Consider the following 15511-nt stretch of genomic DNA (forward strand, 5'->3'; position numbering starts at 1 on the left):
CATGAGGAGAATCCAACACGGATTGCAACAAGGAAATACAATCTATTAAAGAACAATTATCATAACTAAATCCCTTAAAATCCATAATAGTAGGTTCAATGCTATGTAAAGTTTTGACCTCTCCAATCCCACTTTTACCAAATTTAGCATAAAGATCTAAAAACTCTGAATCATTGGGACGCCTTTTAACTAAAGTTGACTCATCTCCAGTCCCATCATAATCAAGATTCATATTGCAAAACAAAGATTTAATAGGGGATACATCAATAACTTTTAGATCTTCATCATTATTTTCATGGAAACTAGAAGAACACGCTCTTACAAAGCAATCTTTCTTAGCACGCATCCTAGCGGTTCTTTCTTTGCACTCATCAATGGAAATTCTCATGGCTTTGAGAGACTCATTGATATCATCCTTAGGTGGAATAGATCTAAGTTTCAAAGAATCAACATCAAGAGAAAGTCTATCAATGTTCCTAGCCAATTCATCAACTTTAAGCAATTTTTCTTCAAGCAAAGCATTAAAATTCTTTTGAGAGATCATAAATTCTTTAACACCATTCTCAAAATCATAGGGCATCTTATTAAAATTTCCATAAGAATTGTTGTAGGAATTACCATAATTATTAGATGAATTACTAGGAAACGGCCTAGGATTAAAGTTTCCTCTATAAGCATTGTTACCAAAATTATTCCTACCAACAAATTCACATCCATAGATTCATTATTATTCTCAATCAAAGTAGACAAAGGCATATCATTGGAATCAATAGGAGCCCTCTTAGTAGCAAACAATTTCATAAGTCCATCCATCTTTCCACTCAAAACATTAATTTCTTCTATAGCATGAACTTTTTACTAGTAGATCTTTCAGTGTGCCATTGAGAATAATTAACCATAATGTTATCAAGGAGTTTAGTAGCTTCTCCTAAGGTGATTTCCATAAAAGTGCCTCCCGTGGCCGAATCTAAAAGATTTCTAGAAGCAAAATTCAATCCGGCATAAAAAATTTGTATGATCATCCATAAATTCAAACCATGAGTAGGGAAATTGCAAATCATTAATTTCATTCTTTCCCAAGATTGGGCAACATGCTCATGATCAAGTTGTTTAAAATTCATAATATCATTTCTAAGAGAGATAATCTTAGCGGGAGGAAAATACTTCGAGATAAAAGCATCTTTGCACTTATTCCATGAATCAATACTATTTTTAGGCAAGGACGAAAATCAAGTTTTAGCACAATCTCTAAGTGAAAACGGAAATAACTTCAATTTAACAATATTATTATCCGTATCTTTCTTCTTTTGCATATCACATGAATTAACAAAGTTGTTTAGATGAGTAGCGACATCTTCACTAGGAAGGCCGGAGAATTGATCTTTCATAACAAGATTCAACAAAGCAGCATTGATTTCACAAGATTCAGCATCATTAAGAGGAGTAATCGGAGTGCTAAGGAAATCATTATTATTGGTATTGGAAAAGTCACACAATTTAGTACTCCATCCGTTCCTTGATATAAGGTGTATAGATTTTTGAGAGAAAATCCGAAATATAAGGTGCATTGAGTTGCACCACTCGTTTGAATATTTTTTTTAGGAATTTGATTACATTTCCTTATATCAGGCAAGCTCTTCTATTTACTCATGTCAATTAGTCAGGTGTAATCTCACCCAAAACTTGTGAAATTTTCCCTCCATGTGCGTTCTTTAATTTCGTGCCAAAAACTATACACTCTATATTTAGGAATGGAAGGAGTATTATCTTGAGCCATCGTGACAAGCAATCCAACACACAAGCACACAAAAGGCAAGAGAAAGAGAGAGGCGAATGGGAAAGAGAGGGCGAATAAAACGGCAAGGGTGAAGTGGGGGAGAGGAAAACGAGAGGCAAATGGCAAATAATGTAATGCAAGGGAGATGAGTTTGTGATGGGTACTTGGTATGTCTTCACTTGAGCGAAGACCTGCCCGGCAACGGCGCCAGAAATCCTTCCTGCTACCTCTTGAGAACTATGTTGGTTTTCCCTTGAAGAGGAAAGGGTGATGCAGCAAAGTAGCGTAAGTATTTCCCTCAGTTTTTGAGAACCAATGTATCAATCCAGTAGGAGGCTCCTCAAAAGTCCCTCGTACCTACACAAACAAACAAGAACCTCGCCACCAACGCGATAAAGGGGTTGTCAATCCCTTCACAGTAACTTGCAAAAGTGAGATCTGATAGAGATAATACGATAAGATAAATATTTTTGGTATTTTTATGATATAGATTGGAAAATAAAGATGCAAATAAAAGTAGATGGGAAACTTGTATGATAAAAGATAGACCCGGGGGCCATAGGTTTCACTAGTGGCTTCTCTCAAGATAGCATAAGTATTACGGTGGGTGAACAAATTACTGTCAAGCAATTGATAGAAAAGTGCATAGTTATGAGAGTATCTAGGAATGATCATGTATACAGGCATCATGTACATTACAAGTAGATCGAAATGGTTCTGCATCTACTACTATTACTCCACACATCAACCGACTCCTGCCTGCATCTAGAGTATTATGTTCATAAGAACAGAGTAACACATTAAGCAAGATGACATGATGTAACACCCCGGTGTAATGATGCTACAGTAACCCCTGGGGTTAAGTTAATCATTTTGGTAAACATGTGCTTGATCATTATTGTCTCATGTTCTTTCACATTCCAGTTGAATTCAAATTCAAATTTTGTGTGAAATTCAAAATGCTCAAACATGAAAACTAAAATGTTCATCATGTGGAAAGTATTCTTCTGGTAATATTGGTGGTGAACCGATCTTTTTGCAAAATGTCTAAATGGCTTGAAATAGCTAAAACCAGAAAAGCTTAAAAAAAGAAGAGGGAAAGCCCCCCCGCCCTCAACTGGGCCGGCTGGCCCAGCTGGCCACCGCGCTCCCTTCCCATGGGCCTCGGCCCACCACAGCAAGCCGGCCCAGCTCCCCGTACCGCACCCCCTACTGTTTCCCCGGTGCGCGCCGCTACAGGGGCTCGTCGCCGCCCGACCACCTCGCCGGCAGCGCCGCGGGTGGATAAGAGCGCCCCTCTCCGTCTCCTCGAGTCCTCCCCCACCTACCTCCACCCACTCCCCTGCTCGCCCTCTCTGCTCTCTCCCTCACTCTCGAGATCCCCTCCCCACCTCAACCGAGCGCCGCCGTCGCCATGGCTGTGCCGTAGCCGCGGCCACCGCCTACCCCGCGCCTCGCCAGAAGGTCCAGGAGGCTCGACGTCAACGCCTTCTTCGACTACCTCACCGGAACGAGGCGGGGAAGCCCCATCAGCGTCGCCATTGTCCTGTCTTCCCCAACGGTCCCCGCCACCACTCGTCGGCAATTCGTCGCGCACAGCACCGCCCCGACCTCCCTCGAGCCCGTTGCCATCCCCCTACAGCTCCCGGTGAGCCACCGCGTCTCTCCCCTCGCTCCCCCGCATGGATCCATCACCGTAGCCTCCGTGCCATTTTTTTTTGCCCGAACGGAGCTCCGCCGCCGTGGCTGCTGCTATTGCCACAGGCGTTGTCGAGCTCGGCTGAGCTCGCAGTCGTGCCCGCCGTAGCCGTAGGATTCGAATGTGCCACTCGCTTCCCTCCCCGTGCTCCTTAGCCACGTCCTCGACTTCGCCTATTTCCGGCCGCCGCCTTTGCTCGTCGCCGCCGTCTCCATGGGCCACTTCAGGTCGTGCCACCGCCACCAAACGATGCGGAGTTGAACGCCCGTTCCAACGCACCCAACCACGCGCAAAACGAGCCACCACAACGCGTTTCCGAGCTCGCCGGAGCTCACTGCCGCGTTACGGGCTCGCCGGAGTAACTCCGGCAGCCGGCGCTGATGTGGCGCCTATGTGGCAACCCCCTGGGTCACTGGCAGCTAGGCCCGGCGGTCCCAGTTGACCAGGTCAACGACTGACTGGGCAGCTCCAGTCACTGACTGGTGGGCCCCAGTGGACTGGTCAACTGGTCAGCCGACCGCTGACGCTATGCTTGCGTCATGCTGACGTCATCATTTACTGTTCTGGATAATTCGTGTTTAATAACTAAATTAATTTTAGGAAATGGTTTAATCTTTGAAAATTCATAGAAATTAAACCGTAGCTCGGATGAAAATGTTTTCTATATGAAAGTTGCTTAGAAAAATCCAACGAATCTGGATGTGTGGTCCGTTTACCTATCAGATACCTCTAACTATATGAACATGGAATATTCCCCCTCCGGTCATCTGTCTGACACAGGTCCGGAACCGGGAATACATTCCCGGTTGAATTCCCCCTTCACCTATATCGTGTAGCCATACGTTAGGTCACACCCGGTACATCATATTGCCACGTTATGCTTTTGTGATGCTATGTTTGCTTTATATTTACTGTTTCTTCCCCCCTCTTATCTCCGGTAGACCCCGAGACCGATGTTGCCCCTGTGATCGACTACGTCGACGACGATCCCTCCTTGCCAGAGCAACCAGGCAAGCCCCCCCTTTGATCATCCCGATATCGCCCATTCCTTTCTCTCATGCTTGCATTAGATTTTGCTACTGTTATTGATTGCTCCTATTCTGATGCATAGTCTGCTTTTGTATCTGCTATTCTACTTTACCTGCTTATCCTAAACTGCTTATCCTAAACTGCTTAGTATAGGTTGGTTAGTGATCCATCAGTGACCCCCACCTTGTCCTTGTTGCCCCTGCTTCATCATTGAAGACCCGATCAACGGGATTGAAGACCAGGCCCCGGCACCGCACATCACTTTCCCCTTAGTTGCTCGACACTGCTGGGTTACTATCGAGTGCCGAGGGTGAGACCTCTACAACACTTCTGATGTTAACCCTATAGTGTAGCTATTCGGTCATGGTCATCGAGGGTGATTCCACCTTAACCACTTCCGATATGACTCTGTCGTGCAACCCCTCAAGTGTGAACCTCGGGGGTGATTCCTCTTATGTTCACCTTGATGATTACATTGAGTGGAATTCACCGGGGGTGAGTCCTCGGGTTTTCCCCTTGATGTTTAAACACACAGTTACTATGGTTACTATGACTTTACACTGAACCATGTTACTAAAGACGGGTCGACCCTGAGGGGTACCCGCGCGAGCATAATTGCGAGTGATGTGGAGACGGGTTGACCTGGAAGGTGCCCAAGAGATAATTACGAGGCGTGGCCGGGCATTCCTAGCCCTTGCCGCAAGTCCTCGAGACGGGGCAATGGGGTCACATCTTTCGTGAGTCTCTGCTTGTTACCGCGCATTCCTAATCCACTATGATTTGGATATTTGATCCGAGGGGCCTCTGGCCTGATAGCACTAACCATCACGTGGGCATAGTATGGGCGTTCTGCGTCGTATGCATCAGCCGAAGCTTAATAGACGTCAGCGACTGAGCGGCGCGCGCCGGGTTGGACTGGTTACGCCTTCTCTTGTATAAGGTAGGCTAGGTCTGCTCACCGGCCGCGTACGCAACGTGCAGGAGTTTCCGGGGAGATGGCCCATGACCCCTGGGGGCATAGGTTTAGTCCAGCGTGCTAACCTCTCTGTTAAGTCTAGGTCGGGTTGCAGCGTATTGTTTGGCCGAGGCCGAGCATGACCCAAGAAAGTGTGTCCGACCGGAGTTAATCAAGCGTGGTGGGTAAGTTGGTGCACCCCTTCAGGGAAGAAAACATCTATCGATAGCCTGTCCTACGGTAATGGACACTCGGAGTTGTATCCCGATCGATACAACTAGAACTGGATACTTGTGATGAGAATTGGATGGTGATGAGGATTGAATTGTGATGATAATTGGATAGTATGGCTCTGGGATTGCTTTCTCGCAGGGAGTCGAGAAAGGATCTCTGGCCGAGGTTGATAACACTACTACTACTTTACCTTATGCTACTCTACTCCCTCCTATTTGCTGCAAGATGGTGGTTTCCAGAAGATGCTAGTCTTCGATAGGACTAGGCCTTCTCTCTATTCTGGCATTTCTGCAGCCCAGTCCACATATACAACCTTTCTTTGATAATGTTGCATATGTAGTGTAGATCCTTGCTTGCGAGTACTTTGGATGAGTACTCACGGTTGCTTTGCTCCCCCTTTTCCCCCTTTCTTTCTTTCCGGTTGATGCAACCAGATGACGGAGTCCAGGAGCCAGATGACACATTTGACGACTGCTACTACCCCGTGCCTACTACCACGTGATGGACGCCGACGACCAGGAGTAGTTAGGAGGCTCCCAGGCAGGAGGCCTTGCCTTTTCGATCGTTGTTGCTTTTGTGCTAGCCTTCTTAAGGCAAACTTGTCTAACTCATGTCTGTACTCAGATATTGTTGCTTCCGCTGACTCTTGTGTAATCGAGCTTATGTATTCGAGCCCTCGAGGCCCCTGGCTTGTAATATAAAGCTTGTATTATTTTAATTTGTGTCTAGAGTTGTGTTGTGATATCTTCCCGCGAGTCCTTGATCTTGATCGTACACATTTGCATGTATGATCAGTGTACGATTGAATCGAGGGCGTCAGAAGTTGGTATCAGAGCCGACTGCCTATAGGTATCCCCCTTTCCAACTCCTTGGCCGAAGTTGAGTCTAGTCACTAAAAAACTTTTACTAACATGGCTGTGTGTCTTATGGACCCACGTCGCCATTGGGTGGTGTTAGGATCTTTTACTCCTTATCTATACTCTGGGACTCTGAACTCTCTTCTACTCGGGTTAAACGAATTTACTAACTCTAACATTAGGATCACGTGACCACATTCACCCCAAATTTGGATAAGCCATAGTTACTCCTTAGAATAGCATCTTGAATAGTGCACACACTGTCATGTTGACTACTAAGAGGTATCCATCGTACCTCTTTCATTATGCCTGTTTCATCATGAATGATCCTTTGTCTTTGCAAATGCTCGATACTGAACTACCCACTGTTACATGTTAGCAGGATGGTTAGACCCGCTGGTCGTGGCCGTGGTGCCAACGATCCACCACCGCCCGAATTCTTTGCTGGAATGATGCAACAGTTTGAGCTGAACCGTCAGTTCATGGAAGGAATGATGGCTCAGTTTCCTCGTCCGAATATGAACCAGCAGCCAGCCCCAGTTACTCTCCAGGACTTCATGGGCCTCAACCCGACAATCTACCGCAGCTCAACTCAGCCCCTTGATGCTGATGACTGGCTCCGAGACATCACATATGAAATGGAGTCTGCTAGTGTTACCCCTGCCAGCTATGTCACATTTGCATCCTTCTTCCTTAAGGGTCCCGCTGCTCAATGGTGGGACAGCCACAGGCGTACCCTACCTGCTGGAACGGTCATCACTTGGCCGGATTTCCAAGCCGCTTTCCGTGCCCGCTTCATTCCTCAGGGAATCATGGACAGGAAAAAGCACGAGTTTCGTAACCTCACCCAAGGCAACAAGTCTGTAGATGCTTATCAGCGGGAATTCTTGGAATTGTCCCGTTACGCTGAAGAAGACATTGCTACTGATGCTCGTAGGCAAGAAAAGTTTCGTGATGGACTTCACCCTGATATCAAGCTAGCATTGCTCGCTCATGACTTTGCCGACTTCACCACCTTGGTGAACAAGGCTATTCAGGTTGAGACTGGTCTTCAGGAACACCAGGGATTCCTCAGGCGTAGTCGTGATGCTGGCCCATCTTTGGGCCCGTCAGCGCAGAAGCGTCGGATATGGATTCCCCACAACATGTATCGTCCAACTGCACCTGCACCAAGACAGCCCTATGTTGCACCTCGTCTGTCTCCTCCACCGGAGAGACAGCCTCTTCGAGTGGTACCACCCCAAGCTCCTACTCCCAATCCCAACGATGAATTGTGCTTTAGGTGTGGTCGTCCAGGTCACCGTGCCAGAGAGTGCAATCAAAACAAGAACCAGCTGGCTCTGCCTTCTAATGGCCGTGGAAACAACCAGCCCCGCAACGGCAATGCCCGACCTTATGATCGTGGTCAGGCTAATCATGTTGATCTGAATGAAGCTCAAGACCAGCCTGCTACTGTGATGGGTACTCTTCTCGTTAATTCAGTACCGGCTTCTGTTTTATTCTATTCAGGAGCATCGCGTTCATTTATGTCAGAAAATTTTGCATACGCACACGACATTCGATGCGAGCCCATGAACACTCCAATAGTGGTACGCACCCCTGCGGGCCGATGCCAAACTACCATGATTGGTCGCGACGTTCCCGTAGAGATTGAAGGGTTGGAATTCCTTGTTTCTCCCATTATTCTGGAGTCTTCCAATATTGACCTCATTTTGTGAATGGAATGGTTGAAAGCGCATACTGCCTCTATCGTTTGCGCTACCAAGGTCGTTCACCTCCTACATCCTTCCGATGAGATAGTAAGCTACCATGCTCAGCTTGCTCAAAATGCTGAAGCACGACTTTATGTCTTGAATGCGTTGAACGCAGCACCTCTTGAGGGAATTGAAAAGATTCCAGTTGTTCGCAACTTCCAAGACGTCTTTCCAGAAGAACTTCCAGGAATACCCCCTGCCCGTGCTGTCGAGTTCGTCATCGACTTGAAACCAGGCACCGTTCCTATTGCCAAACAACCCTATAAGATGCCTCCTCATGAGCTCCTTGAACTTAAGGAGGAAATCGACAAATCTCTTCGCAAGGGTTTCATTCGTCCAAGTTCCTCTGCTTGGGGAGCACCTTCTCTCTTTGTGAAGAAGAAGGATGGAATGAATCATTTGGTCCAAGACTATCGTCCTATCAACCAAGCTACAATTCAGAACAAATATCCCCTTCCTCGAATCAATGATCTGTATGATCAACTGGCTGGTTCATCAATATTCTCTAAACTCGACTTGAGGTTGGGTTACCACCAGATCCGTGTTCGTGAAGAGGATATTCCAAAGACCACATTCGTCACTCGTTATGGTTCTTACGAGTACACTGTTATGTCATTCGGTTTAACCAATGCTCCAGCTACATTCTCTCGTCTGATGAACTACATATTCATGGATTACCTCGACAAGTTCGTCGTAGTCTATCTGGATGATATTCTGGTATATTTGAAGAACAAAGAAGAACATGCTGAACATCTTCGTCTTGTTCTGGAAAAGCTTCGAGAGCATCAGCTTTATGCCAAGTATTCCAAGTGCGAATTCTGGCTTCCTGAAGTAACCTACCTTGGGCATGTCATCTCCAAGGATGGTATTGCTGTTAACCCAGAGCGCGTTCAGGCTATTCTTGACTGGACCCCTCCGAAGACTGTCAAGCAAGTCAGAAGCTTTCTCGGACTAGCCAGCTATTGTCGTCGATTTGTCGAGAACTTCTCCAAGGTCGCCAAGCCCCTGACTAATCTGCTTCACAAGGGTGTTAAGTTCGATTGGACAGACAAATGTCAGGAAAGTTTCCAGACACTCAAGGATAAGTTGACTTCTGCCCCAGTGCTTGCTCCCCCTGATTCTCACAAGGACTTCGTCATCTATTGCGACGCTTCACGACAAGGGTTAGGCTGCGTCCTAATGCAAGAGCGCAGAGTGATTGCTTATGCCTCCCGTTAAGTACGTCCTCACGAAGAGAACTACCCAGTTCATGACCTCGAGCTTACTGCGGTTATCTTTGCACTGAAGCTATGGAGACAGTACCTTCTCGGTAATCGTTGCGAGATCTTCACCGATCATCAGAGTCTGAAGTACCTGTTAACTCAGCCAGATCTGAACCTCCGTCAGCAGCGATGGATGGAAGCTATTGCTGAATACAACTGCGGTATATCCTATACCCCTGGTAAGGCTAATGTAATGGCCGATGCCCTGAGCCGCAAGTCTTATTGCAATAATCACATGGTCTACAAAGCTCAACCCCGCCTTTATGAAGAGCTATGCAAACTGAACCTTCTACTAGTTCCACAGGGTTCTCTGAATAACCTTGTACTGGAACCAACTCTTCTAAAAGCAATTAAGTCTGCTCAAGCCAAAGATGCTCACGTTGATTTGATGAAAAAAGATCTTGCCTTAGACAAATCCAGAGATTTCTCACTTGGTGAAGATGGAACCTTATACTTCAGAGATCGCATTGTAGTACCCCGGTTCGAACTTATGACAGAGAAGGTGATGAAAGAAGCGCATGACACCCCTCTCTCTATTCATCCGGGAAGTACCAAGATGTATCTAGACATCCGTCAGAAGTACTGGTGGTCTAAAATGAAGCAAGACATTGCTCGATATATCGAAGAATGTGACGTTTGCCGTCGCGTCAAAGCAGAACATTAGAAACCGACTGGACTTCTACAACCGCTTCCGATTCCTGAATGGAAGTGGGATAAGATCCAAATGGACTTTGTCACAGGCCTTCACAAGTCTCAGAAAGGTAACGATGCTATATTTGTTGTCATTGACCAATTCTCGAAGGTTTCTCACTTTCTGCCAGTCAAGGAGACAATCACTGCTAGTCAATTAGCAAACTTGTATATCTCTCGAATTGTGTCACTCCACGGCATTCCGAAGGAGATTAGTTCAGACCACGGCAGTATATTCACTTCGAAGTTCTGGGATAGTTTCCAAGAGGCAATGGGAACTCATATTACCTGGAGCGCTGCTTATCATCCCCAATCCCAAGGCCAAGTCGAGCGAGTCAATCAAATTCTTGAAGACATGCTTCGAGCTTGTGCTATTGCTTTTGGCAAGAAGTGGGAAGAATCTCTCCCTTATGCGGAGTTCTCTTATAACAACAGCTATCAAGCCAGCTTGAAGATGGCACCCTTCGAAGTGCTCTATGGACGTAAGTTCCGAACCCCTCTAAATTGGTCAGAAACTAGGGAACGGACACTCATTGGTCCAGATATTATTCAACAAGCTGAAGAGCAGGTTCGCATTGTCCGGGATAATCTCAAGGCGGCCCAGTCCCGCCAGAAGAGCAACTATGACCGGAAACACTAGGGTTCAACTTATCAACCTGGTGAACAAGCTTATCTGCGTGTCACTCCTTTGAGAGGCACTCATCGGTTCGGAGTCAAGGGCAAGCTAGCTCCGCGCTACATTGGTCCTTTCCGCATTCTGGCCCGTCGTGGGCTGGTGGCTTATCAACTTGAGTTGCCACCTCAGTTCTCTCATGTTCATGACATCTTCCATGTGTCGCAACTTCGTCGATGCTTCAAGGATCTAGAACGTGAAGTGGATCCGGAATTGATTGAAATTCAAGATGATCTCACATACAAGGAGCATCCGATCTGCATTTTTGAAGAAGCTGAACGTCGAACACGCCAGAAGGTTACCAAGTTCCTCAAGGTGCAATGGTCAAATCATTCTAAGGATGAAGCCACTTGGGAACGCGAGGATAACCTCCGTGCTGAATACCCCGACCTGTTCCCTTCTACCTCTTAATTCTCGGGACGAGAATTTCTATTAGAGGAGGAGAGTTGTAACACCCCGGTGTAATGATGCTACAGTAACCCCTGGGGTTAAGTTAATCTTTTTGCTAAACATGTGCTTGATCATTATTGTCTCATGTTCTCTCACATTCCAGTTGAATTCAAATTCAAATTCTGTGTGAAATTCAAAATGCTCAAACATGAAAACTAAAATGTTCATCATGTGGAAAGTATTCTTCTGGTAATATTGGTGGTGAACCGATATTTTTGCAAAATGTCTAAATGGCTTGAAATAGCTAAAACCAGAAAAGCTTAAAAAAAGAAGAGGGAAAGCCCCCCGCCCTCAACTAGGCCGGTTGGCCCAGCTGGCCACCGCGCCCCCTTCCCATGGGCCTCGGCCCACCACAGCAAGCTGGCCCAGCTCCCCGTACCGCGCCCCCTACTGTTTCCCTGGTGCGTGCCGCTACAGGGGCTCGTCGCCGCCCGACCACCTCGCCGGTAGCGCCGCGGGTGGATAAGAGCGCCCCCTCCGTCTCCTCAAGTCCTCCCCCACCTACCTCCACCCACTCCCCTGCTCGCCCTCTCCGCTCTCTCCCTCACTCTCGAGATCCCCTCCCCACCTCAACCGAGCGCCGCCGTCGCCATGGCTGTGCCGTAGCCGCGGCCACCGCCTACCCCGCGCCTCGCCAGAAGGTCCAGGAGGCTCGACGTCGACGCCTTCTTCGACTACCTCACCGGAACGAGGCGGGGAAGCCCCATCAGCGTCGCCATCGTCCTGTCTTCCCCAACGGTCCCTGCCACCACTCGTCGGTGATTCGTCGCCCACAGCACCGCCCGACCTCCCTCGAGCCCGCTGCCATCCCCCTACAGCTCCGGGTGAGCCACTGCGTCTCTCCCCTCGCTCCCCCGCACGGATCCATCACCGTAGCCTCCGCGCCATATTTTTTTTGCCCGAACGGAGCTTCGCCGCCATGGCTGCTGCAATCGCCACAGGCATTGTCGTGCCCGCCATAGCCGTAGGATTCGAATGTGCCACTCGCTTCCCTCCCTGTGCTCCTTAGCCACGTCCTCGACTTCGCCTGTTTCCGGCCGCCGCCTTTGCTCGTTGCCGCCGTCTCCACGGGCCACTTCAGGTTGTGCCACCGCCACCAAACAATGCGGAGTTGAACGCCCGTTCCAACGCACCCAACCGCGCGCAAAACGAGCCACCACAGCGCGTTTTCGAGCTCGCCGGAGCTCACCGCCGTGTTACGGGCTCGCCGGAGTAACTCCGGCAGCCGGCGCTGATGTGGCGCCTATGTGGCAACCCCCTGGGTCACTGGCAGCTAGGCCCAGCGGTCCCAGTTGACCAGGTCAACGACTGACTGGGCAGCTCCAGTCACTGACTGGTGGGCCCCAGTGGACTGGTCAACTGGTCAGCCGACCGCTGACGCTATGCTTGCGTCATGCTGACGTCATCATTTACTGTTCTGGATAATTCGTGTTTAATAACTAAATTAATTTTAGGAAATGGTTTAACCTTTGAAAATTCATAGAAATTAAACTGTAGCTCGGATGAAAATGTTTTCTATATGAAAGTTGCTCAGAAAAATCCAACGAATCTGGATGCGCGGTCCGTTTACCTATCAGATACCTCTAACTATCTGAACATGGAATATTCCCCCTCCGGTCATCTGTCTGACACAGGTCCGGAACCGGGAATACATTCCCGGTTGAATTCCCCCTTCACCTATATCGTGTAGCCATACGTTAGGTCACGCCCGGTACAGCATATTGCCACGTTATGCTTTTGTGATGCTATGTTTGCTTTATATTTACTGTTTCTTCCCCCTCTTATCTCCGGTAGACCCCGAGACCGATGATGCCCCTGTGATCGACTACGTCGACGACGATCCCTCCTTGCCAGAGCAACCAGGCAAGCCCCCCTTTGATCATCCCGATATCGCGCATTCCTTTCTCTCATGCTTGCATTAGATTTTGCTACTGTTATTGATTGCTCCTATTCTGATGCATAGTCTGCTTTTGTATCTGCTGTTCTACTTTACCTGCTTATCCTAAACTACTTATCCTAAACTGCTTAGTATAGGTTGGTTAGTGATCCATCAGTGACCCCCACCTTGTCCTTGTTGCCCCTGCTTCATCATTGAAGACCCGATCAACGGGATTGAAGACCAGGCCCCGACACCGCACATCACTTTCCCCTTAGTTGCTCGACACTGCTGGGTTACTATGGAGTGCCGGGGGTGAGACCTCTACAACACTTTTGATGTTAACCCTGTAGTGTAGCTATTCGGTCATGGTCATCGAGGGTGATTCCACCTTAACCACTTCCGATATGACTCTGTCGTGCAACCCCTCAAGTGTGAACCTCGGGGGTGATTCCTCTTACGTTCACCTTGATGATTACATTGAGTGGAATTCACCGGGGGTGATTCCTCGGGTTTTCCCCTTGATGTTTAGACACACAGTTACTATGGTTACTATGATTTACACTGAACCATGTTACTAAAGATGGGTCGACTCTGAGGGGTACCCACGCGAGCATAATTGCCAGTGATGTGGAGACGGGTTGACCTGGAAGGTGCCCGAGAGATAATTACGAGGCGTGGCCGGGCATTCCTAGCCCTTGCCGCAAATCCTCGAGACGGGGCAACGGGGTCACATCTTTTGTGAGTCTCTGCTTGTTACCGCGCGTTCCTAATCCACTACGATTTGGATATTTGATCCGAGGGGCCTCTGGCCTGATAGCACTAACCATCACGTGGGCATAGTATGGGCATTCTGTGTCGTATGCATCAGCCGAAGCTTAATAGACGTCAGCGACTGAGCGGCGCGCGCCGGGTTGGACTGGTTACGCCTTCTCTTGTATAAGGGAGGCTAGGTCTGCTCACCGACCGCGTACGCAACGTGCAGGAGTTTCCGGGGAGATGGCCCATGACCCCTGGGGGCATAGGTTTAGTCCGGCGTGCTGACCTCTCTGTTAAGTCTAGGTCGGGTTGCGGCGTATTGTTTGGCCGAGGCCGGGCATGACCCAAGAAAGTGTGTCCGGCCGGAGTTAATCAAGCGTGGTGGGTAAGTTGGTGCACCCCTGCAGGGAAGAAAACATCTATGGATAGCCTGTCCTACGGTAACGGACACTCGGAGTTGTAGCCCGATCGATACAACTAGAACTGGATACTTGTGATGAGAATTGGATGGTGATGAGGATTGAATTGTGATGATAATTGGATAGTATGGCTCTGGGATTGCTTTCTCGCAGGGAGTCGAGAAAGGATCTCTGGCCGAGGTTGATAACACTACTACTACTTTACCTTATGCTACTCTACTCCCTCCTATTTGCCGCAAGATGGTGGTTTCCAGAAGATGCTAGTCTTCGATAGAAGACGAGGCCTTCTCTCTATTCTGGCATTTCTGCAGCCCAGTCCACATATACAACCTTTCTTTGATAATGTTGCATATGTAGTGTAGATCCTTGCTTGCGAGTACTTTGGATGAGTACTCACGGTTGCTTTGCTCCCCCTTTTCCCTCTTTCTTTTCTTTCCGGTTGATGCAACCAGATGACAGAGTCCAGGAGCCAGATGACACATTTGACGATTGCTACTACCCCGAGGGTGCCTACTACCACGTGACGGACGCCGACGACCAGGAGTAGTTAGGAGGCTCCTAGGCAGGAGGCCTTGCCTTTTCGATCGTTGTTGCTTTTTGTGCTAGCCTTCTTAAGGCAAACTTGTCTAACTCATGTCTGTACTCAGATATTGTTGCTTCCGCTGACTCTTGTGTAATCGAGCTTATGTATTCGAGCCCTCGAGGCCCCTGGCTTGTAATATAAAGCTTGTATTATTTTAATTTGTGTCTAGAGTTGTGTTGTGATATCTTCCCGTGAGTCCTTGATCTTGATCGTACACATTTGCGGGTATGATTAGTGTACGATTGAATCGAGGGTGTCACACATGATGTAGAGGGATAAACTCATGCAATATGATATAAACCCCATCTTTTTATCCTCGATGGCAACAATAGAATACGTGCCTTGTTGCCCCTGCTGTCACTGGGAAAGGACACCGCAAGATTGAACCCAAAGCTAAGCACTTTTCCCATTGCAAGAAAGATCAATCTAGTGGGCCAAACCGAACTGGTAAATCAAAGAGACTTGCAAAGATAACCAATCATACATAAAAGAAT

This window comes from Triticum aestivum, chromosome 4B (genome assembly GCF_018294505.1).
Source record: "Triticum aestivum cultivar Chinese Spring chromosome 4B, IWGSC CS RefSeq v2.1, whole genome shotgun sequence".
In the NCBI taxonomy this organism is placed as follows: domain Eukaryota; kingdom Viridiplantae; phylum Streptophyta; class Magnoliopsida; order Poales; family Poaceae; genus Triticum; species Triticum aestivum.